Source organism: Nycticebus coucang, chromosome 23, assembly GCF_027406575.1.
Source record: "Nycticebus coucang isolate mNycCou1 chromosome 23, mNycCou1.pri, whole genome shotgun sequence".
Classification (NCBI taxonomy): Eukaryota; Metazoa; Chordata; class Mammalia; order Primates; family Lorisidae; genus Nycticebus; species Nycticebus coucang.
In genome coordinates this window covers 18034689-18060782 of record NC_069802.1, presented here as the reverse complement: position 1 = coordinate 18060782, position 26094 = coordinate 18034689, and positions in this window count along the sequence as shown.

The following is a 26094-nucleotide window of genomic DNA, read 5'->3' as shown; positions in this document are numbered from 1 at the left end:
AAAATGTAAAAATAATGACGCTTCAGCTTTCAGTCTAAATACCAATTCCTCAACAGGAAAAATTTACCAGAACTTATGTGTGAACTGCTGTTGCAGGTAATGCTGTAATTCTTACAACAGAGTTATCAGCTAACTTTCTCTGTCCTGCAGATACGTGTGCACATACACTTGTGGGTGTCAAACAGGGATAAAAAGCAAGGCAGAGGCTCGGGGAGACTAGTATCCTAGTATCTTCATTATAACACTGAGTACTTTGTTGAAGGCCACTAAGTAAATAATTGGAAAACTACAAAGGTAAATTTAATATCCAAGAAACTTTCCTTTTGTATTTGCAATGTTGTATTCTTTATACCAAAATAGACCATAAGTGTGTATCTTTTCCTTTGTCTACTCCTCAGGACAACTCCCCATAGGCTTTTTTTATTTCTGCACATCTTGGAGCAGAGGGCGACCATCTGTTCCAGAAGGTTTGGATAGCAAACGGCATTGTTGCAGAGATAGTGTCTTCCTCCAGAGCAAATAACAAGCATATTTACGGCCATTATAAAAGACCTAGGGGGTTCCTTAATCTGAGTTCCTTTTCTGTAATGCCACTCACCGTGTGTGTAAGTATAATCCAATTCTCTTTGTAAACATTGATGAGCAGGGGAAGAGCACAAAAATGATAAAACTTTGGATACGCCCATTGGTGTGATTTATAAATTCCATTTTTTCTCTGACCCAGGAGACTCGTGTCTTCTACCAGCATTCACAAAACTGAAATTCTAACCTGGTGATTTGCAAATAGGATAAAATCTTTGTGGTATTTAACAGATGTAGATAATTTTTATTATGAAAATTGCCTTAGAGTTACCTTGAATGTGCACTCTGCAACACATCTTGAGGGTCTATGGTTAATGAGACTCCTGATATTTATTGTATTATGAAAGGAAAAGGAAATTTAAAATGGCTCAACTTTTTTGGATATATAATACAAACTTTGATTTCCAAAATCAAAGATTCTAAGAGAAACAAAAAGTAAGCTTGACATGCCAGTAATACCTATGAGAATAAAGAGATCCTCTTGCAAGTGATTGGCCATCTGTTTGGCTGTGGAACGCTTCAAATCCACCTGTATCTCCTTTTAATGCTAATCAGATATAATTGCTCTCAGGGGAAAACCCTAGTTACTTTTATTTAGTCATTTTTTTTGGGGGGGTGAAGTCAAAACAAGGAGCAATTCTAAGTCAGAGATCAGACTGCCAAAAGGACGTGCAGTCAGCAATTCAGGGGATAAAAATGTTTCAAGGACCGGGACTCAGAGTTTATATAGCAGGAGGAAAGATGGGAGATTGAAAAGATGATGATTTCCAAAGCTAGTCAGAAAGCTGATCAGATTCAGGCCAAAAGCAGCACCATAGAATTGACTGTTCACACACACACACACACACACACACACAAATCTGGGTGAGGAGGAAAACCCCAGCAAAGAAGAGAATGTTTCAAATTTCAGATGTCAAATATTACTGGAACTATCTTTCATTCATTTGACATATTCTTCAACACCCCTCAAAACTACCAAACATGTACCTTTTTTTTTTTTCATTTCAATATGGCCTATGCTTTTTTCTACCTTTGAGAAATCATCCTTTCTTACTATCCCTAGAGGCCTGCCCTCTTTTATCTATGAGCAAAGCAGTTTTCCCATAATTTTTTTTTCCTGCTTAAATATAACTTCAGTTAAAGAGTAAGAATTGCCCACAACTCCTCTTTCCAATCTCTCAGAATTTTTCACCTCCCATTTTTATGTTTTTCTCTTTACCTTTGCAGGAAGTTCCTGGGTAATATATTCCCTGGGATGGATGACTATGATTTATAAATTTCCTCCCTTCCACAGACCCAGAGGGACAGTGACAATGATTCCTAATTCCTTTGAATCCTCTCCCAGCAAACACTATGACAGGATGATGGGAACACGTGCCCTCCAGGAGCCTATGTTCTTTCCACCTCACTTCTCATATTCTTAATCCCTGAATTCTAATGCCACCTGCAAAATATGTCATGGTCTTGGTCATATTTCTTTTTAATCAATTTGGTTGTTTGGATTATTTTTTGTCATTGTCATGAAAAACAATTTCCATCCAAAAAGGAATGAGATACATGGAGTTGTGACATTTAAGCTTAACAATACCAGACAGTATTTCCAAAGCTACAATCTAGAGTTGATGCCAGGAAGAATTAACTTGTAGCTCACTATTATCCTATGTGGAAGAAAGCCAAAAAGTCGTGTCGCTTGCCAAAACTCTGCAAGCCTTTAATGGGAGCACTGTCTTTCAGTGTTACTTGTTTTATTTTGCAGGGAAAAATAATCCCAAACTCACTATTTATGAAAACAGATCGTCTCCTGCAAATGAGATGGAAAATTAAAAGAAAAAAGAAAAGACAACCTAGAATGAAGTCTTATACGATAAATTACCTTTGACGTTACTTAAAAATAGTTCGGCAAATATTATAATTTATAAGTAGGTTTAGAAATAAGTTAAGCACACAAACCAATAAACTAAGTTAAGATGTATCATTAAAGGTAAATGTTGTTCTGGATCTGCTGACACAGGCTTGCAAAAGGTGTTTGGGCACCATCTTTTGAAGGCTATGTTCAAAGACAACATTTAATAGATTGAAACTGGTTACTGTGGGAGAGTTTTTACCACAAATATCAGCAAATGCTATATTAGACCCTTTTAAATGTTTTTTTTTTTTCCTGCAGAGCTAATTTACAAATAACACAACTGTTTACAACTAAAGATGTAAGCATAGATTCATGGACTAGAATTAAATCTTCTGTTAAACATTCCATTCAAAATACTCCCCTCCTTACTCAAGCTTAAGGAGGTCTGTATAGAACTATCAGAAAAGGAATTCAGGGCAGATATCAATCAGTGCTTAACAATTCCAAACCTAGCCATTCCTATACAGATATTGCTAAATAAAAATATAAAAAGCAATATTAGAATTGACTATAGTCTTGTGTAAAATTTTATTATCTACTTAAATTAGAAATATAACAAAAAGGAGACTTAAAAATTGTTTTAATGTTAACTTTCGTATTTTTTCCTTTAAAGTATTTCAACTTGATTTGAAATATAACATTATTTTCCAGTGATTATTTGCCTGACTTTTTTAATCTTGAGAACAGTATAGTGTGTATTTTAAAAAGAAGATTGTTAAACTCATAAGAATTGTGTAGTCACAACTTATTAAAGTATCATCTAATTTAGTCAGCGTCCTATATCCAAAGTTTTAATTGGTGGCTAGAGTCTTTCCTCGTGACATGGATATGAGCTTATAATTATATATCTGTGTCATTATTAGTCCTTATGTTTCTCTTAGAAAACACAGCTGAGTATATTTTGCTTATTATTCTAAATAAAGTCCTGACACAATGTCTCACAAATAATGAGGAATGAATAAATCAGCTGAAGAAAAAGCGTGTAATATATCTTTCATATACTATTTGAATATTTCTTCCTCCTAGTAATTTGCCCTAAATCAAATAATTTGATGATTCCCCATTAACTGCTGGTTGGCAGTTTTTATACCTTTATCCTATTCTTTTCTATGTCTTTACACTTTAACCTAAATTACCTGTTGAATAGAATTCATTTTTAGATATTGGTTCTTTGATTCCTTCTCTGATGACACAAATCAAAACAAAATTCATTCCTCTGTAATTCATTTAGTTAGATCACTGAGAAAACTGAAGAATAATAAATCTAGGTGAATTAAGCTAAGAATATTCCACAGCACAAAAGTGGAGTCATACATACCGTTTGGGTATTTTTTTCGTGTGTGTCTTTACCAATTTTAATTAACAACTTAAAAACTGGAGAGAGTTGCAAATCCTTTCTGTTTTCCAGCCTATTTTTCTCGGGTTTTAGCTACTTTAATTATTGCTGATCACTGACCTGAAGCAAAGAAGCAATTTTCTTGTAAAAGTACTAATTACCAACTAAGTGCTTGGTATTTGGGGCATAGAAAGCAAGGAAGAAGAGCAGGAGTTAAGATGCTAATAAAATGCACTTAAGTTTACATGTGTTTCTGCTTGTAAAGCCCAGATATCAATTTTCCTTTCTCAATTTCACACAGAATCCCGTTTTACTTTAAATATTGTACCAAAAAACGTATTACAGTATATTGCAAATTATATTTTTAAATGTTATAATAATATACAATAAATAGAACATTTAACTCACCGTCTCTCATGGATTTAAACAGGTATTGTTTAGAAGTAAAAATAATGAGGGCAAGAAAATTGGAGATTAAAAATCATGACATTTAAAAGCTCTCAATTATTTTAGTCTAATCCTACAGAGCATCTTTAGACTTTATTTTATTATTCTAACCAGTACAAAGAAAACTATAACCTTGGAAATAGGATTATAGTTTTTGTTGGATTCACACTTTTTCAGAATATGTGAAGGGAGGTAATGGTTAGCATATGGGTACAATTAGATGTTTACAAAACCAGAAAAAGCAATTCATTTCAAAATTAAAGAACACATGCTTAGTCATCAACCCTAACTAAAATAATTTTACATAGAAACATGAAGTTATTAATGTATGTTCTGTTTTTATTCTTATTTACTATTATTTTTAAAGCTGTTATTACAATATTATAGGCTCAGTTTCACCTTACTCTTCAGCAATATATTACTGTTTTCATTTCAAACTGTTTCTGTAATATCTAGCTCTTAAAACAGAAGTCCTTTTCTTAGATCTTCAGAGGCATTATGTTTATTTTGTTAAATCCCAACCATCCAAACACCACCAGGGATAAGTTTCTACTGTGACAGGATCAGATTTATTGATTTGATTCAGCAAAGGAAGGCATTTCATGGAACCCTGGCTTGCCTCCTCTCCAGAGTAGGTGGGAAGCATCTTTCATGCAGGTTGGTTTGTGCTGATAAGGAGGGTCTAAGAGAAACAGACTAGAATGGATTCTCTCTCTGAGGTAGTGCGAGTAGAGGGAAATAACTGAAACTGGGCAGAACCCTGTGGCTGGGCAGTGTGGTCGCACAGTGACTGAATGGGCAAGGAAGGAACCCAGCACGGTGATTACGGTCATCATTGTTAGCAAGACATTATCGCTCAAAACGGGTTCTCATACGGGAGTTTATAATGACAGCACACCTCTGGGAGAAACGAGGTTTCCTGGTGACTTTCCTTCCAGCTTTATCTGTGCTTGTTCTTCTAGACTGATGAAAGGCAGGCGACATTTTTTTTTTTCCTTACTGTAAGCTGATTTTCACTCTTTCAGAAGTTCACAGGTTTTAAACCACTTATCATCATAAATTACTAATTTCCTATATAAATGTAAGTAATTTCTAGGCCAATGACTTTTCTTTAAAGAAAATTTCTTCATATTCATGGATTTTTTTACCTTACCTTTGTTTTCTTATGAATATAATGAAATTCTTCATGTATTCTAGATGTAACTGGAGATTATATGTTTTATGGACATCTTTCTCTCTACAGCTTCTCTTTTCACTTTTTAGTCTTCTTACCTTATTAAAGATGTTTATTTTTTATTTTTAATTAATTTTAAATCATAGCTGTGTACATTAATGTGATCATGAGGCACCATACATTGGTTTTATAAACGGTTTTGAAAGGGTTCTTTTTTACTGTTCATTTTTTTTCACTTTATGTGCTTCCGTCCTCTTTATGTAATCTTTTCTACATCAAATGTGTGATGGGTCTTCTGGGTTATCTTTCTAAAATCATTACACCTTTCTTGTTGCATTTACATGAAATGATGTCAAGTTTTTAAACCTAAATACATAACAACACATTAAATATTTAAATTATAAAGTATTAAATACTTAAAAATACTCAAAGAATAAAAGTAATGATAATAAAGATGAGAAGTAGGGAATTGCTTTCTCAATTCCAATGATTGAAATCTGAAAGGAAAAAGTGGGCCAAATTGGGTAATGATAAGTTAAAATCGTTTTACACAAAAATTTTAACCCAATGGCATATTGGAATTTTTTTCAAATTGTAAGAGATAATACAGTAATAAAAATAAATCAAAATGCCTTTTTAAAATAAGGTAAAATATGACACAAATAACAAATTTTAAAGATATTAAGAATGCCATAAAAGAATATCTAATGAGGACTATAAAGGAAAATTTCATAATTATGAGATTGGGTAGTAAAATAAAAATGAAATACAACTTAATATGCATATAATATATGAAGCAAATGAAGTTACCACCAAGTTCTTGGGAAAATACAGGAAATATTCATATACTTTCCTCACTAATGAATTCTATTCAATATTTAAGTAATTGCTATGAAACTTTCTTCCAGAAAATAGGTAAGAACACATATTCCAATATACACACAAGAGCAATGTAACTTTGAGACCAAAATAGGATCAAGATATTATATTAACACTTAACAATGAAAGCAAGAATTGCCTAAGCAAACAGGAACTTCCTAATTCCTAGTGACATCATAATCCTTGTTACATCAAGGATTGTACATTTCAAGAAGACGGGCTTACTCAAAAAGTGCAAAATAGGTTTAACATCAAAAATCCAATTCCAATACAAATAATCTAATCACTTCAATTAACAGAAAAGAGCATTTGACATATTTTAAATATTCCTTTATAATAAATACTAGTATTAAGCTCAAAATGAAAAAAAAAACTTCCTGATTCTGATACAATTAGTCAATGAAATACTATAGAAAATATCACCTTTAGTGGGCTTTCTCTGATGTGGAAATGGGACCAATATATTTGCTATTATGGATTTTATTAAACTTTTTACGTAAGTTTTTTCTTATGCAATAAGGAAAATAAAAATCAGAAAAAAATAAATGTAAAACTGTCATTTTATAAAGCAATACTAAATACATACATGTGCGTGTGTGTATACATGTTCTAAACAAAGAGTTATATTTATGTTAGTAAGTTTATCATGGTTGCGGGAGTAAAAGCAAATGTTGAATCATTATTTCTATTTTCTTTATAACTTTAAATTTTATTTATTTTAATTGCATTTTTATATGTAGCAATATTTAACAGATCGCTTTTAAAAATAATTTTCAATTTCATCAAAATATCTTATGCCATACATAAATAAAATATGTAAAAACATTTTAAGTAAAATTTTCAGTCATTAATGAGATAAATTATAGAGAATCAAAATAAGTACTTTTCTAAGGGTGATAAGGCCAAAGTTTGCAAAGATTATTTCTCCAATTGACGTAGACCTTCAAATTAGCTTTAATTAGGGTTTTTTTTTTTTTAAGCTACCGGATATTGACAAGGTTCTAGCAATTATATGAAAATACAAAAGGGCAAAATAATAAACATGATTTTTAAAATGAGCAAAGAAAGAGATTCTGGTTTGACTGTACAGTGACTGAGAATATGTGATTTGGGCACAAGATTAAGTAAATAGATAAATAGAAAATATAGAAGACGACCTACATGGATATGGTCACTTGATTTACTGTAGAGTAGTACTTTAAAGCAAGGGAGAGAAGTACTATTTCCAAAAACTATTCCTGGGTCAAATGGTTTATCTGTATGGAAAATGCGATGAATATATAACCAGTCCCCTTCCTTTAAACCAAACACAGAATTATTTTACACAAGAGTATAATCATAAATGTACGAGGTAAAACAATATGCTTCTTAAATTAGTATAGGAAAGTGTCTTCTTGACTTTAAAACAGGTTATAGTTTCTTAAATAGGACAGAGAACACATAAGAAGGAAAATATTGACGTTACATCACTATAAAATTAAAAACTCTGTTAATGGACAGATGACACAAGCTTTCCCATGTGAAGGGAATGAATGGGTAAATTTCAAGATCTCTTGAAATCCGTTGGAAAAAGTCCTTTGCTAGTCAATTCATTTCTAGAAATAAATCATAAAAAAATCCACCAAAGATGTTTAAGATATTTTTTAGGATGTGTAATATTAGTATTATTTACATTAATAACAAGTTGAAAACAATGAAACTTCTTACTGGAATACAAATATTTAATATCAAATGCATATAATAAAATATGATTCATCCATTGAACTTGCTATTTAAAGAATTTTGCCACTGAAGATTCTATTTATAGAAACTTATTAGAACGTTAAATTCAATGAAATATGAATGGGAATAGTAGGCTACCAAAGTGTTTGCAAAATAAGAATCCATTTTGTAAAAAATGAATATTTGTAGAAAAAGGAGGTAAAAATCCAATAGTATAATAAAAGTGAGGTTAAAGAATGTAACATTTACTGGAGTTAAAGATTTGTGAACTACAATAAGAGTAATTACTGATAATATTGACAATATCTCTGTGAATTTACAGGAATAGTAAAGGTAAATAATTGCCTTTTATTCACTTAAGTATCCCGGAATTTATAGAGATATCACCCTAATGGTTAAACTGTGTCTCATCGTGTTCATATGTTGAAATTTCAAGCCCAGAACCTTGAAGTATGATATATGAAGTAAATTAAAATGAGGCCATCAGAGACTCAGAAAAAGCAATTACAATGAGATAAAGCTTAAGCATTAAACGTCCAATATACATGGCTTAAGATGAAAAATTATACTCTGAGAAAATGCAAATTTCTGTAATAAAGCAACTCCCTCCTGACTATTCTGGTTGCTCAGAGCAGTAGTCCCCAACCTTTTGGCATCAGGGATTGGTTTCATGGAAGGTAATTTTCCCATGGATGGTACATGTCCAGCTGGTTTTGATATGAGTCTGCAAGCCATTGATTTATTATGGCCTCTGTGCAGCCAAACCCCTCAGCTACTGATCATCTGTCTTTCCAGCTTCTCCCCAGGCCTAGCATCACCACCTCAACTGGACCTCAGATCATCAGGCATTAGATTCTCACAAGGAGGGAACCTAGATCCTCTGCATGCAGAGTTTGGAGTAGAGTTCTGGCTCCTATGAGAACCTAATGCTGCTGCCTGCCCGCAAGACATGACGCTCAGGAGGTAATGTGGGTACTCTCAGATCATTCAGTCAAACTGACTTGGGAAAACAGACCATCATAGAAACCCTTTGTCTTCTTAAACTCCCCCCCCGCCCCTGCCTGCTTTGGGCATATGTGCTCTTTGTTTTTTTATTTTATTTTATTAAATCATAGCTGTGTACATTGATATGATCATGGGGCATCATTCACTAGCTTTACAGACCAGTTACCAAGTTTCACATGTACCCTTGTAAGATGCACCGCTGGTGTAATCCCACCAATCACCCGCCCTCTACCCACCTCCCCCCTCCCTCCCCTCCCTTTCCCCCTTCCCCCTATTCTTAGGTTGTAACTGGGTTATAGCTTTCATGTGAAAACCCTAAATTAGTTTCATAGTAGGGCTGAGTACATTGGGTACTTTTTCTTCCATTCCTGAGATACTTTACTAAGAAGAATATGTTCCAGCACCATCCATGTAAACATGAAAGAGGTAAAGTCTCCATCTTTCTTTAAGGCTGCATAGTATTCCATGGTGTACATATACCACAATTCATTAATCCATTCGTGGATCAGTGGGCACTCGGGCTTCTTTGATGCACATCTTTATGCGTACAGTATTCCATCCATTCTATTTCATTTATGGTTCATGGCAATATATTTTTTACTAGGTTTTTTTAGTAATTTTCTCTAAGATTTTTATTTTGTGATTTTTTAGTGAAAAACATCAATAAAAAGTGATCTAAGGAATAAATAAATACTGCAGGAATCATAGGAATTTTGCTTGTTCCTTTATTAATTTTCTAGATAATCCTCATCCACTCATTTACATATTATTATTTGTGGTACAGTTTGTAGAATTTCTTTTTATGTTTAGAGGTACTAGCTTCATTACTGAAGGTCATTTTTTCTTTTTAAAATTATTTTTATAGTGTGGGGCACCATGACTCAGGCCTGTATTGCTAACACGCTAGGAGGCTGAGGCAGGAGGATCCCTTGAGCCCAGAAACCTGAGCTAGAAGGAGACCCTGTCTCTACTAAAAATATAAAGAATTAACTGGTGTTGTTTCAGGCACCTGTAGTCCCAGCTGCTTGGGAAGGTGAGGAATCCAGGAGTTTGATGTTGCTGTGAGCTGAGCTGATGCTATGGCACACCAGCATGAGCAACAGAGTAAAGAAAAATTCTCTTTACACCCAATTTTGCCATATGTAGTATCCTTTGACACAATTTTTGCTAATTTAATACTTCTTTCTCCCTCTTCTTGGGCTAGTGTAACTCTACTATACATGCGTTCAATAGGTACGAGTTAGACTCTTTTCAGAATTAACTTTACTACGAAACATTAAAGTAGCCACAAACCTGATCTCATGGATTCTATTGTTACGAAACTAGAGTGCTGTTATCTGAAATAGTATAAAATGATTTGTATAGCAGAGTATTAACTCTGAAAACATACTTTTTATGTCTTAACCAGTATTTTTTATTAAATCACTTAAAATGTTATATTGTAAACTTCTTGCATTATAGTATTATTTCAGTCTTTATTATTTTAGGAATATTCGTTTATTCAACAAATGTAGAACCTATCATTTATAAGGCTTTATTCAGGAAATAACATGAGATGTGAGGTGTCTGATCTGGTTTAGTTACAACTGTGATAAATTTTTTGAATCTGAATTGAAGACATTGAATCTGAACTTAGAAGCTGAGTAAATCTAATTGGAGCCAGAACACTCCTTTGAATGCGATTTTTCAAGTGAATAGATGATTTCCTAGTTTGTAGCCTTTTTCATTTTGATGATAAATATTTTAAGAACCAATACTGTTGGCTACATTACCTCCTGGCATGAACAGGTTTACTTTATTACCTGATATATTGAATCCGATGTTAATCAGCTTTCTCTTGTTTTCACTCCTTTACTATAATAAACTATCTTTGCTATATTTAAATTCACGTTTTAAGTTTCTATGGCACTTTTCTCCTCAGTAATGATTTTAACTTAACTCTACATTACACATTCTCCCTGAACCCAAGTGGATAAATCCTTCCTCTTAAAATTGTGACTTGCTACATCTTATTTAGATTGGCATGATGAACTTACTTATGAAAAATTATTCCTTTTGGATTTGATCATCTTTGTTTACTCAGTGTTTGATACATTTTGTTGTTGTTGTTGTTGTTGCAGTTTTTGACCAGGGCCAGGTTTGAACCCGCCACCTCTGGCATATGGGGCCGGTGCCCTAGCCCTTTGAGCCACAGGCACCACCCTGTTTGATACATTTTTATAAAGACTATTTTATTTACACGTTTTAAATCCAAATGGTATAGCCACATGAAGTGACAATTGTTTTTCAATGATACTTCTGTGTTAAAACTTGAGTTCCATACTTAGTTTTATACATCAAGGACTGTGGTTATAGATATCAAGAAATGCTACAGAAGTCTTTAGAAAGAAGAATGAAGGGATTTGGGTGTGAGAAATGAAGAGGCTTGACACAGAGTCTGTGCCAGGGGACTGAGGAGCTCAGGGAGGAATTCTCCCAACCAAACCTTGGGTCCATATTTATTATCACAAAACAGGAAGAAGTAAATAAAAGCTGCTTCTCGGACATCAGTACTGACAGGGAGGATACAGAGAAGACCAGATAGAATGTCTCCACCTTTGTTTTTGCAAAACTGCAGACCTTGAGCAGGACCTTTGTCTCCAGCATCAAAAGACCTTTAGAGACGGGCGGCGCCTGTGGCTCAGTCGGTAGGGCGCCGGCCCCATATGCCGAGGGTGGCGGGTTCAAGCCCGGCCCTGGCCAAACTGCAACCAAAAAATAGCCGGGCGTTGTGGCGGGCACCTGTAGTCCCAGCTACTCGGGAGGCTGAGGCAAGAGAATCGCTTAAGCCCAGGAGTTGGAGGTTGCTGTGAGCTGTGTGAGGCCACAGCACTCTACCGAGGGCCATAAAGTGAGACTCTGTCTCTACAAAAAAAAAAAAAAAAAAAAAGACCTTTGGAGAATCTTTACCGCTACACCTAACATATACATTCTCTCCTGAAGGTCAGTTTTCTGCCCTCCTGTATATACACACTCACATGCTACTCTCATGACTCTAGGTCTCTCAAGCAGAAAGACAGTCCATACCCATGGTCAGTGAACAATTTTCCAAACAGCAGGATCAGAGTCAAGGGGTGAACTCTTACATATAAGGATTCCTTCCCTAGCTTTATTGAGGTTGACAAATAAAAGCTGTATATATTTTAAGGTATACTACGTGATACTTTGATACACATATACATTGTGAAATAATTATTTTTTTGTATGTGGTGAGACTGCTTTAGATCTACTATCTATGTGTAATAACTTTTTTTTTTAAGCTAGTCTTATTCTGTTGCCCTGGCATTACAACTCACAGCAACTTCAAACTCCCAGGCTTGAGTGATCCTCTTGCCTCAGCCTTCTGAGTAACTGGGACTACAGGAACCCACCACAATGCCCACCTAATTTTTCTACCTTTTTTTTTTTTTAAAGTAGAAATAGGGTCTCACTGGGGTGGTGCCTGTGGCTCAGTCAGTAAGGTGCCGGCCCCATATACCGAGGGTGGCGGGTTCAAACCCGGCCCCGGCTGAACTGCAACCAAAAAATAGCTGGGTGTTGTGGCGGGCACCTGTAGTCCCAGCTACTTGGGAGGCTGAGGCAAAAGAATCGCTTAAGCCCAGGAGTTGGAGGTTGCTGTGAGCTGTGTGAGGCCACGGCACTCTACCGAGGGCCATAAAGTGAGACTCTGTCTCTACAAAAAAAAAAAAAAATAGGGTCTCACATTTCCTCAAGCTGGTCTCGAACTCCTGAGCTCAACAGATCCACCCACTTGGACCTCCCAGAATGCTAGGATTACAGGCTTAAGCCACCACATCTGGCCTATACAATGACTTTTTAAAGATTCTATAAAGAAACAGGCAAAAATATGCTTCAAATAAGAACAAATATTTAAACAACAAAGACTTGTTAGGTCATTCATCCATCCAACTAATATCAGAAAATTAAAGAATTAGCTATTGAGAAATTATTGCGTTATTTTCTTAATCTTTATTTTTTGTGTTTTTGCATAAATAGTACAAAATATTATATGTTATTATTTATAGACACAATTACTTAGATTTTTGCCAAAAAAGTAATTCATTTTCATTAACCATAATGAATAATTCTTTCCTCCAGAGAAACCTACAGTAAAACATATATGTAACGTCTACCTTTATCTTTGATTTTATCTCTTACTTCTGAGGTCACATGTATTTTTTATCATCAGAAGCAAAAATGAAAATACAGCTAAGGGCATTAACATGGAAGGGATTTCAGGTACTAAGTTGCCAGAAATGAAGCTAATGAGAATGTGTATTATGTCACAAATGTATGAAAATACTTAAAATTTACCCTTAGCATATGTGCTTTTTTCCATGTACCTTACCCAGTATTCTAGGCATTTATGTCATAAAAGTCATTCCAGACCATGAGACTCTCATAAACAAAAGGAAAGGGCTATACATCACTTTTATAAAGCTTTTACTTTAACCAAACAATTTTTTCTTTCAAACTCAGATGTGGTAACTACATTTGAAACACTGTAATGGCTAGCCAATGTCTATATTAAAAGATCCAAACCCGTTAGTTGAGTTTACAATGCCTTTAAAGATCTAATTCTTGTTCACTTTTCCAGAATTCATTGTTACATCTTAAATCAACACTACATAGAACTACTTGGTGTTTATTGAGTTAATCTAGGGATGTTCCTCTCTGCAACATCTACTTTAATTCTGTTTAATTTTGTAGCATTCATAATTTTCAAAAATCCCTTCAGATTTCCAGTCTGAACCTCTGGATTCTTTATAAAATACAAATTTAATATAAGCATAAAGCATTCAGAGTTTACAACACTAGGCTTTCCATAACACCACAGATATCTTAAGAAAAATATCTCTGCCATATAGCTCTGTTTTGACAAATTCTCTGCCCAGTACCTTGAAAATAGTATTGTAGGAAACAAGATTGTAGAAATATAAAAGGAAAGTCGATTCTAATCTTAAGAACTGACAATTGTTGAAGTTGAAACTCTTCTTATAGAATTCGTATAGAATATAAATCCAGAAGATTTTCTCATTTACTTACGGCTTTATAAAAAAAAAAACCTAGAATTTTGTGGATTAAAGAGTAACAATTTTATACTGTATTTCTCGTGATTGTGTGGGCTGCCTTACACTAAGAGGCTTACTTGGCTGGAACATTTAAATGGTTCATTGAACAGCTGGTGGTTGGTACAGACAGTTAGATGGGGCCTCCATTGAGGCTGACAAAGGAAACACCTCTATTCTGAACCACTTAACCTCTGTGAGAGACTTTTCTTGGAACTCAGTCATCACTCTGTGAGAAGCTCAGGCCACATACAGAGGCCAAGCGGTTGTGATGACTGAGTTCTAAGAGGCATGGAGTGAAAACTGGCAGTTCTTTTAAGACTGAATTTGAAAGTTCCGTATTGTTACTTGTGACACATTCCATTATCAAGGCCAATCATAAGGCCTTCACAGAATCCTGGGCAGATCAAATCATCTGCACCTGTTGCTATGAGAGATGGCATTTATGCTCACACAGGCAAGGAATTGATGGGGCTCACCACGTCTAGTCACCAAGAGAACTAGAAAAAATAGTATATTTTTCTTGATCTCGTTGATGTTTCCTTGTACCCTTCTTTCAGTCTAGTTTTGTTCTTGGTTTTTGTTTTGTTTTGTTTTGTTTTGCTTTGTTTGTTTTGGCAGGTGTGGGGTTAGAAAGTGGAGAGGTCCAGACTAGGAATGTTGATATTTCCTGTCAGCCTGTGTCCCTATTGTGACAGCTACAGCCTCACTTTTTATCTACATGAAACATTTATATCCCTTGTGGGGGGAACAACATCTGGTTAAGCTTTATATTCTCAGATGTTGTTGTAGATTTCTATCTGCAAAACATTTTTTTTTTCCATTTATTTCTGCTAACCAGCCTTTGCTCTAATCTGATAAGGGTATTTGCCATTCTTTATCACAAGGAAGAACTTTACCAAAGATAGCAAAATGAACTTACACCAAAATAAACACAGTTTCAAAAGTATATTTGACACATTGTGACAAAACTAGAAATATTCTGATTTTTTTTAACTTGTGATTTAGTCCTTTCCAACATCTGCAGGATTTATGTATAATAGAGAAGTATTTGTCATGTCTCGATTTGAAAAATAAAATCAATGAAATCAGAAATAACTACACATTTTTACTTGAGTAAACTTGAAAAATGTGATATTTCAAATCACTCTTCTAACTAAAATCATCAAAAATAAAGGATTTCAGACACATTAGATTTGTCTTAGATATGCAATAATTTTCAAATATATATGGAAAAAAATGAATTAAAATATTCAATCCACTGTAGGGAGAATAGAGACTGAAGAGCCCATTCCAGGCAAGAGGAAACACCTCCAGGAAAGGGGAAAAACAGAGAAATAAGCTGAGCAAGGCAGAATAAAAACAATTTAGGTAGCTTACTTTTAACATAGTAGTTGAATTACTTGTCTGAGCATTTTCTGCTTTTATTGGAAGTCCGGCCTGTGAGAGACGTAGCTTACAAACCCTCCTGCTGGGTCTGTAAATGCTGAAGAACGATAGTTGTAGCAGAAGCTACAACATAAAAACGTGATTTTTATGCAGACAGTGGAGATTATTATAATTCTTACATCTACCAAAGGCTGTAATCAGAATTATCTAGAAGTTTACTGATAATCAATAGGTCGTTTTTGTCTTGATGCTTAAGAAAATATGCAAATTAATCAGGCCTTCAGATACAGACACATATTTATATCAGGTGGAATGTCACCTAGCCATGTTACAGACAAGTAAACTAAGTATGACTTTAAAATTGTTTAAATGTATTGTCTCACAAATGTGAAATAGAAAAGTTCCAAGGATTTCTATTTCTGTGCCAATGGCAACATTAAAGGTCCAGGTCCTGCCATGAAGTCAAAGCAGGCCAATTAATTCAAACCAACATCAAAAATCAAATTAGGGAAATTATATTCTAAGTCTCACACAAGTATAAACATGTATAACCTGTTGTGTATATGTAGAATAGCAGGAGAAAATTCATTAATACTAATAAACAACATTTTTTTGTTCCTTTATATTCGAGTGGTTTCTTTATTGTTTCAATTTAATTGAGGGTACAAAGAATTAGGTTACACTGTTTGCATTTGTTAGGTTAAGTCCCTCTTATAATTGTGTCCCACCCCCAAAGGATGTGAATACAACCTAAAAGCAACAACTTTATTAAGGTGGAAGCTTCACTGCCTGAGAGAATATTTTACAAATGTATTTGAATTTAAAGAATCAAAATTCAATAACATACTTCAAGAATATTTTAGAAAAACTAACAAAGGGTGGGTGTCTTTGCCACAGTTTGAATTACTAGGATTCTGCCCCAGCTAGAAATAAAATACGTTATTCCTTAGAGCAGAGCAAGCAGCTGGAGATTCTAGTCCCATTTGTTCCCTTTGCCCTCAGATCTCCTGGAGGAAAGGGCAGTGCAGAGGCAGACACAGTCAGATGCTGCGTACACAACATGTCAGTGTTAAATCTCAGAACTCCTGAACTTAGGAAATATCCAAGCTTATAAGGTGACAGATACCAAATACATACAACTGTTGCTATATAGGTAGACACTCTCTTGATAGAAATTAAGTTGGTCTTCAGATTTAGAAAGAGACTGTAGTTTCCTTGAAACATTTTGTCATTATTTGAAAATCTTATATTGTAGAGGAGGTAGGAAAGAAGATTACTCTCCGGAAGGTATATGTTGCTAATAAGCCTGTTTTATCCACACTGAATAATAATAAATCATTTATTTGGTTTCAAATAAATCAACATCAAAAACATGTTAAGTAAATATAAAGTTCTGCATTCTCGCTTGAGAAAAAACCAAAATGCTCAATATTTAGTTTCACGGAATCATTGATTAAAAACACTAGACCTCGAGGGGCGCCTGTGGAGTAGGGTGCCGACCCCATATACTGGAGATGGTGGGTTCAAACCCAGCCCTGGCCAAAAACTGCAACCAAACCAAACAAACAAACAAACAACAACAACAACAAAAAAAAAACCCCACTAGACCAAGTCGACAATTATACAGAGCACAGAGAAATACATATACAGGGTAGCTATGAAGTTCGAATTGCACAATGTTAAATCGCACATGAACTTGACAGCCAGTCTGTATGATCTAGCCTACAATAGTCTAGCTTGCTATTGGAGTTTGTTCCTACATCTGTTTTCCTACTCGTTGGCTCAGAATAAGCCAATATCATTTATAATTTATGATTATCTATGATATTACATTCTGAAGCCATATTTTTGTTGCAAATACAAACTACCATGAAAAATTTTAGAGATCCTATATGACCATTTTATAAGCACATGCCTAGGTGAATTTCTTTCCTGACTGACTTCTAGAATGCCTTTTCCTTGGAAATTGAAAAATATATTTCATAATTAAGTTAATTTCTTCAATCTGCTTAGACATCCTTGATGCACATCTGTGAAGTCTTGTGGCATACAAGTATTTTTTTTTTTTTTGGCAGTTTTTTTTGGCCGAAGCTGGGTTTGAACCCTCCACCTCCAGCATATGAGGACAGCGCCCTACCCCTTTGAGCCACAGGCGCCACCCTATACAAGTATTTTCAAACACCCAGTACTTTTAAAACATTTAGATAATAAAAAACTCTAAATTCTCTAATAATTTATGCTACCAATAAGCCCACAGGAGAAATTTATCTGGATCTGAGAAAAAAATTTTCATCGTCCAAAAATAGAACGCTTGTATTTATGTTTATTTTTATATGTTGGTTAAATTTTACAGAGGGGATCTCTCTGTGCTGTGTGAAAGGGACCACTGACGTATGTTGGTTTTCATCTCTGATTGGCAAATCAGTATGTGTAGACAGAGTTGGGCTCATAGGACACACTTAAATCTCATGCTGCCATCAAATTGGGTGCTGATGCTATATAACCATTGATTCAATGGTTATATGATTGGCCAAAAGGAAACAGAGACAAGCCAAAACAGAAACTGATATCCCATTGTATATTTCTAAACTTGGTGGATTATAGAAACTTTTTCTTAGAAACATTTACTAAATTATTTTTGCAGATCCCACTCTGATATTGGAATGTTTATAATCATCTGTAGTTCAATTCATTGAGAACGTAGTATGCTCAACTGTCAGTATCCGTATCTGTTTTTTTCCCCATTAATATGACATAAGATAACATGTGTGGTATTTTATACACATATATGATAGAAAGTATTTACACTGTGGTCTTACCTTTCAATTTAAAAAATGGTAATGTCTTTCCAGGCATTAGTAAAAACATTTTAAAGCCTCACGAGTTACATAATCTACTGGTAGACTGTCGGACTTTAAAGATTCTTTTAATACAAAATAACTCAGAGCTGTAAAATGTAGCTAAGAACAGTGAATGAGGAGGGCTTTGATGCTTAGCTACATCATCAAACAATGTGACAATGAGAAGCAGGAAGGCCAAATGAAAAGAAGAAGTGACAAATGGGCATTGATTTCAGGTCACTGAAGTGTGTCTCAACCAGTAAAATGGCCATCCCAAGTTGTTAAGAATTTCACAGCCCATAGAAAATACAAAAAAAGGAAAAAGTATTCTAATACTTATGTGGTGAAAACAATAAAACGCATTTTTTTCTCAAAATATGTAAGAAATATCCCGATTCAAAACTATTAATGCAAGATCTACTAGTGAGTTTCCAGATTCATATTTAATCATAGCCATGTGTTTAAATTTAATATTCTATAAAGATTTGTGTAACATGTAAAACACATGCAATTAGAAAAAGTCTTTAAAAATTTGCACATACAATTAAGAATTCTAGTCAGAGACTAGAATTAAAAATTTGCCTAATTTAATTGCAAATTGAAAAAAAGGAGTAGTCCAAAAGTAAGAAAGATTTCAGGATTGATTGACTCATTTGCACAAGAATGTCAAAACTCTTTCCATGAATGTTCGTGTACTTTTTCCCTCTCATTTCTGCTGTCTTTGTTATCAGTGTCATCTTCAGTCTAGTAACCATTCTACATTTAAACCCCTAATGTCCCTACACACACACACACACATATTTTAATAAAACTTATCTTTTTCTGTGATTTTCTTTTTGGCGCCAGAAAGTTTTCTCCAGATAGCCACCTATTCATTTTTTTCCTCACCTATCATTACAACTTAATGTAATCATATGATAATTTCTGAGTCAGTCACCAGCAAGAGGAATCAGATGACCTGCTGGAGATCTGACTTGGACGGTGCAAAGTGTACCATCATGACAATCCTGGGGACAAATGAACACCTAAACACAACTAGTATCTCACTCAATGGAAGAAGGAATAGATGCTATTCATTTTAACTATGATTTTGCTGGAGAAGATTTTGTACTTCCAAGCATCGTTTAAATGAGATGTCAGAAATTATCTTCTTGAGACAATCTTCTCTAATTCTCTGAATTGATGTGCCAGGGCAAATAAGCATTTCTAAGCTGGGGCTCTATTCATAGGTTGTATTTGCCATTTAGTTTTAGAGTGCTTTCCATAATTGATTCCTTCCACTAATCTGAGATTACTTTGTAGGCAGAAACGTATTGGATTCATATTATTGTAACAATATCTGTTGAATGAAATGCACAGGTGCAAATTATTCAGTCAGCAAAATTCTTTCCATTAAAACCACTTCACTTTTTTGAGTAGCTTAGTGAAAACATTTTGGCATTCAAAGGTAGTAACAGTAATTTATTTTAAAATATTATTTCATATAGTCCACTCAAAAGCATACGAGGATGAGGAAATATAAAATGTTGAATTTTTTCTAAATTTCTAACCCCGTTTAAGGACCTCTAATATATCTTGTTATATTCAATCTTTAAGGAAAGTTATGCCAACTGTCTTGCCATAAGACAAAAATTTCTTGTTTTCCCAGCATCCAGCCAGTGTGTATTCCATGGAAACTGAATACATTTTAGTTAAATAAATACAATAGGAATATTTATGTTTTACTTGTTATACAATATAATATCTTCTTTAGCTTTTAATCCATATATAGCTATCCAATGGCATATTGTAAGAAATACCATCTAGTACCTTAAGGCAGGCTTACAGAAATACTATATTTCTCAGCAGGAGTCAAGAGAATACCCATTCAGTCCAAGTCAGATCAGGTGTTTGTAAGCTTCCCTTGGGAGCAGTTAATGAAGAAGCTTCTATTATCAGGTATAGTAGGTCTCAAATACAATAGATCTCCATCACCAAAAGGTATTAGGGTCTTCATTTTGCCAGTCTGAACACCCATCAATAATATCAGTAAGAGTTATGTGGGATCCTCTGGACACTAAGTACTTCTGCCCAGGTCACCTGCTTCTCTCTCCTTTCCAAGAATCTTCCTTCAGCACAAGTCTCTGAAATGTAGCCTCATAATGGGAACATGAAATCTAGCCTCATAATGCCATAAATATGTTTCCCCCCAGAACCTCAATTCTCCCTTTTGCCCAGGATTCTAATTCCCACAGGACTGTATGTACTGACTATCTTGGCTCCACACATCCTCCCTTATCAACTATTAAAATGCTTGCAATGAGTCATCTATAACTTAGAAACAGGCATCAACAAAATTTGTTGTATCTTGTACTTCTTTGAAAAATCATTTTGCTCTGAAATTAGGGTCTGCTTTAGGCAAGTTTCTTTTTTTTTATTTTTTTTTCCTTTTATTAAGTCATATGCACATAGATCATGAATACATTTATGCTTTTGTGGGATACAATGTGTTGTTTTTTTTATACAGTTTGGAATGGTTACATCAAACTATTAATATAGCTTTCACCTCATTTACTTAGTTATTGTGATAAGACATTTATGTTCTACACTTCATAGATTTGACTTGTACCCTTACAATATGCTCCATAGGTGTGGTCCCACCGTTTACCCTCCATCGAACCTCCCCCAACCCCCCTCATCCCCCTCTACTTCTCTCCTTCATCCTGGGCTATTGTTGTGATCTATCTTTCATAAGAAAATGTGAGTAATTCTAAATTGGTTTCGTACAAGTATTGAGTACATTGGATACTTTTTTTTCCCATTCTTGAGATACTTTACTAAGAAAAATATTTTCCAGCTCCACCCATGTAAACATAAAAGAGGTAAATTCTCCATCTTTTTTTTTTTTATTGTTGCAGTTTGGCAGGGTTGGGTTTGAACTCACCACCCTCAGTATATGGGACCAGCACCCTACTCACTGAGCCACAGGCACTACCCTCTCCATCTTTTTAAAGGCTGCATAATATTCCATGCTACACATATACCACAATTCATTAATCCATTCATGGGTCAATGGGCACTTGGGCTACTTCCATGAGTTGGCAATTATGAATTGAGCTGCAATGAACAATCTGGTGAAAATATCTTTGTTGCAAAGTGATTTTTGGTCTTTTGGATATATACCTAGTAGAGGAATTGCAGGATCGAATAACTGGTCTACTTTTAGATCCCTGAATGTTCTCCAAACTTCTTTCCAAAAGGAATGTATTAGCTTGCATTCCCACCAGCAGTGCAGAAGTGTTCCCTTTTCTCCACATCCATGCCAACATCTGTAGTTTTAGGATTTTGTTATGTGGGTTACTCTTACTGGAGTTAGATAATATCTCAAGGTGGTTTTGATTTCCATTTATCTGATGATTAAAGGTGATGAGCATTATTTAATGTGTAGACCATGCACCTGTCTTCTTCAGAGAAAATTCTTGGACAGAGTGCAGGCAGAAGGTTTCAATGGAAAAAAAAGTCAGTGTGCTATTTTTTCATACCTCTTGTTTTCCTAAAAGTCAAGTACAGTTGTTTTCCTATTGTTCTTATTTTCTCTTCCAAATTACACTTTTTATCTCCACTGGATAAAGTCAATGAGTTGTGAAATCAGACCCTACCACGAACCACCCTGCTTATTTTCATTATTTGTAAATCTTGGTCCAACTTTCCCTCATGATGCAGAGAATTCAGCTCCTGCTACCATGATACTCTCTTCAACATGACCCCTTCTATAAATCATGGTGATCAATGTCTGACTGAATTACTGTCCATTACCAAGGCCTCTCAGTTCCTAAAGTTCAGTCTTTCACTTGTCAGCTCTCCAACCTCATTTCAGACATTTTTACTCAAGATCATATCCTAGATGCTATCAATGACTCAATTTCAAATACCACACTCTTCAGCCACCATATTCTATTCTCTGATTTTCTTTATCGCATATATTTTCAAGCTTATGGAGAGCTGAAGCCAATGATTTCACTGAGGACCTCGCTCTCTTTTGTCCTTTTTGCCTACAGCTTTAACTGCATGTTTAATCATCATACACATGGAGTTTTCCCTTTTTTTTTCGCTTTGCTGTACTCATGGGGCTAAATTACAACCCTGAACAAATCGCATCTCAAGCCACATAACAATTGCATCCACGCTGAGGAACATGGAGAGACCTAAACACGGCACTCTTGTGACAACTGTCTTGCAAAATCTATGATCACTTACCTCAAGAGATCCCCTCAGAGTTGACAGGCAATCCTATACTATTTCCCCAGTCCCTTTCCTTCTCCCATTCTCCAGGGGGCTCTTTCAGTCCCCCTGTGTTCTATAATGCACAGCTGTTTTTATCCTCATTCTCAAAATATGAACTGAGAATAAAATAGCAATCACAAGAGAAAATGTAAAAGCTCCCACACTCTTCCTGCACTTCCCACTTCCCTAGACACATAACTAAATACTTTGCATTTTATACTTCAAAATAAATGAATAATCTATCCTCCTAGCAAAGGGCACCTACACCCTTTTACAATATACCTCATCCTTTCTCCTCTAAATAAGAACCGAGGAATATTTTCTCAGTAACCTCCTGCATTTTTTGTGCATTATCAATGTCCTCTCTACAGAATCATTTCCAGCAGCATAAAAGCCAGAAAAAATATATCATTCTCCCAGAAAAAAATAAATCTATTAAAACTCAGCTTCCATGCCAATTTTCCCTGTTTGTAATATAAAACTCATAAAGGGTTTTTTAGATTGATCTCTAAAATTCACCTTCCTACATTATTTGTTTAACCTACTTCTTTCAGTCATTTGTCAGCTCAATTCATTATAACTCTGCCATCAAGATCACCAGCGTCCTCCAAGGAACAACATCAAAAGGCCAATTTCTCAATCCTCATTTCATTTAACTTCTAATAAACTCATGCTAAAGTTGACAATGTTCTCCTACTTCTCTTCTAAAATGTACTTTTTCAATTATTTTTTCCTATTTCTCTTTGCATTCAGTACACTTTATTGATTCTTCTTTAACTCTTTGCCAAAACATCATCTGGAGTTAATTCTTTGTTATCTTTTTTGCATTCTTTGGTTATTTCCTTTCCTAGTCTCACTTTATATAAATTCCTTATGGTGGTGTCTGCCATAATTATTTTCCTAACCCTTATATTTGTATTGAATCCAAATTCCTATGTCCATGTGTCTATTCCATATTTCAGAGGGCCTAAAACAAATGTGCAAAACAGCACTCCTATCATGTGCCCTAAACGTGTTGCTCTTGCAATACCCCTGTACTCGTAAATGAAAACTCGCAAAGAAAACCTTGAAGTCCTTCCTGGCTGATCCATATTCATCCCCCCCACCCATTCCTTTACCTTCCTCACCAGACATAAAATTACATTAACTTCCCACCCCTTTTAATTGTGCCTTCACCGTCCTTTTATGTGTTTTCTGCATAGGAACCAGGGGGAGCCTGTCACCTACAAACCATATCACTTTATTCACTGTTCAAAGAGGAGAGGATTTGATTTGCAGTTGATTGAATCTGTGGATATGGAACCACAGATAGGAAGAGCCAAAGTTGTGTGCATGTGTGTATATGTGTGTTTGTTTCTGTATATGTGTATATATATTTTTCTTTTGTCTTCACATCATTTGTTTTGAATCTTAAGAACAGTAATGAGACAATGGGCCTGTGCCTATCAAGTTTCCCAGAAGCAGACCCTGAGTTAAGAATTCCTATCAGTAACTTATAAAGGAAGTGCTCTCAGAAGAGAATATAAGCATATGGAAAAGAAGAAAAGGAATGATAGAAAACCAAGTCAATGGGCTATTTTTGAAGAAAACATAGTCAAGTTGGATTGAGTTTTGGAGAGTAAATTTACCTCAGAAATTGTGATGACTTGAGCAAAGGTAATCAGTTGAGTAGCCCTTGCAGAGACATGGAAAATAAGCAGAAGAGGGATTATTATTAATGAAATAATAACACTGCTCCTGGCTCCCCTTTTTTGTATTTGTCTACACTAAATCTTTGGCTTCTTAAAAGATGTTCCCAAAGCTGATCATGGTGTTACATAACCAGTTGCTTTGTCATTCACTCTCTGAACTTGACTTGCTCTGACTGCCCCTCTTACGAGCTTGTTACATTATCCCCCTTAAGAGCAAGTTCATTCGTCATAGCCTAATATTTCATGGAAGTCTATTATCTTCATAGCCTTCTCTATACATTTTCTTTACCTTAATCCTCTGTTGATTCTGTAATGGATGGCTTGTGTTAATTCTCAAATTGTTGAATCTTACTCATTTTGACTCACATTTTGAAGATTTTTCAGGACCTTGACTTTGTGTGAACATAGACAAAACCATTAGGCTTTGACTATGTTATAGGTAAGAGTGCTCTCATGTTTGAATAGCCTATATCTAATCTAGAATTCTAGTCTCTATACCTAATCTTAGAATTCCTTTGGTTTAAGTTGTAAAAACACACTAAGTTTAATACAGTTAGGCTTTAATTGAGAAATGTTACCTTCATTTACCCAGATTCACGCTGTTATTTTGCTTCCCTGACCAAGAATCAATCCAAAAATTTATGTCAGGGGCTTGTGTGTCAATTCTTAGTTTAAGATACATTCTTAGAATTTTATACTCGCATTTCTACATTTCCCTTCCTAAGCCCATAAAACACTAATTTCCACTACTATATTCATATTGAGGAAATTATCCTGTCAATCACTTTTTAGCTTTGAATTTCTCCGACATAATTTGTCTATAAACCCTGATGATAACTGTTGGTTCATTTGTCTGAAATTGTATCTGTAGTCCTAAAATTATTGACTTCAGTAGATATTAATCATTTTGTTTTTAATATTCCAAATACTCTTTGTAATAGTATCTTTTGTATAGAGTTTTATAATGTATAAACTCTGTGAATTAGGTATTAAAATTACTATTTATTGATGATAATTATGTGCTCTAATAGAAAATTTACCAGTATGATTAAGAAATACAGAAACAGATATGAACAACTGGCTACTCTGGAGTATCAGCAGATGCTCACAAAAAATAATATTTCTTCTGAATTTTGGAAGAAAATTAATGGTTTCACGACTGAGTTAAAAAAGTTATATTTAGGGCGGCGCCTGTGGCTCAGTGAGTAGGGCACCGGCCCCATATGCCGAGGGTGGCGGGTTCAAACCCAGCCCCTGCCGAACTGCAACCAAAAAATAGCCGGGCATTGTGGCAGGCGCCTGTAGACCCAGCTACTTGGGAGGCTGAGGCAGAAGAATCGCCTAAGCCCAGGAGCTGGAGGTTGCTGTGAGCCGTGTGACGCCATGGCACTCTACCGAGGGCAATAAAATGAAACTCTGTCTCTACAAAATAAATAAATAAATAAGTAAATAAATAAAATAAAAACCAAAGATATAGCTTATCTGACACTGGGGATGACTATTCAGAAAACAATGGCATTACTCCCAAAACAACAAAAACTAACAGTTTTTAAGAGAGAATTATAAAATTTGTCTATGTGCTAAGAATTTCCATGATATACCCATTTGTGAGTTTATTTTAAAAGCATCTATTAAGCATGTATAATATGCTTTTATTTTTTGTGAATAAAATTGGCATTATAAGATATAATTTAATTGATGAGATAGGCAGATCAATAAACAAAACAAACATATAGCCATAACCAGAGCTGT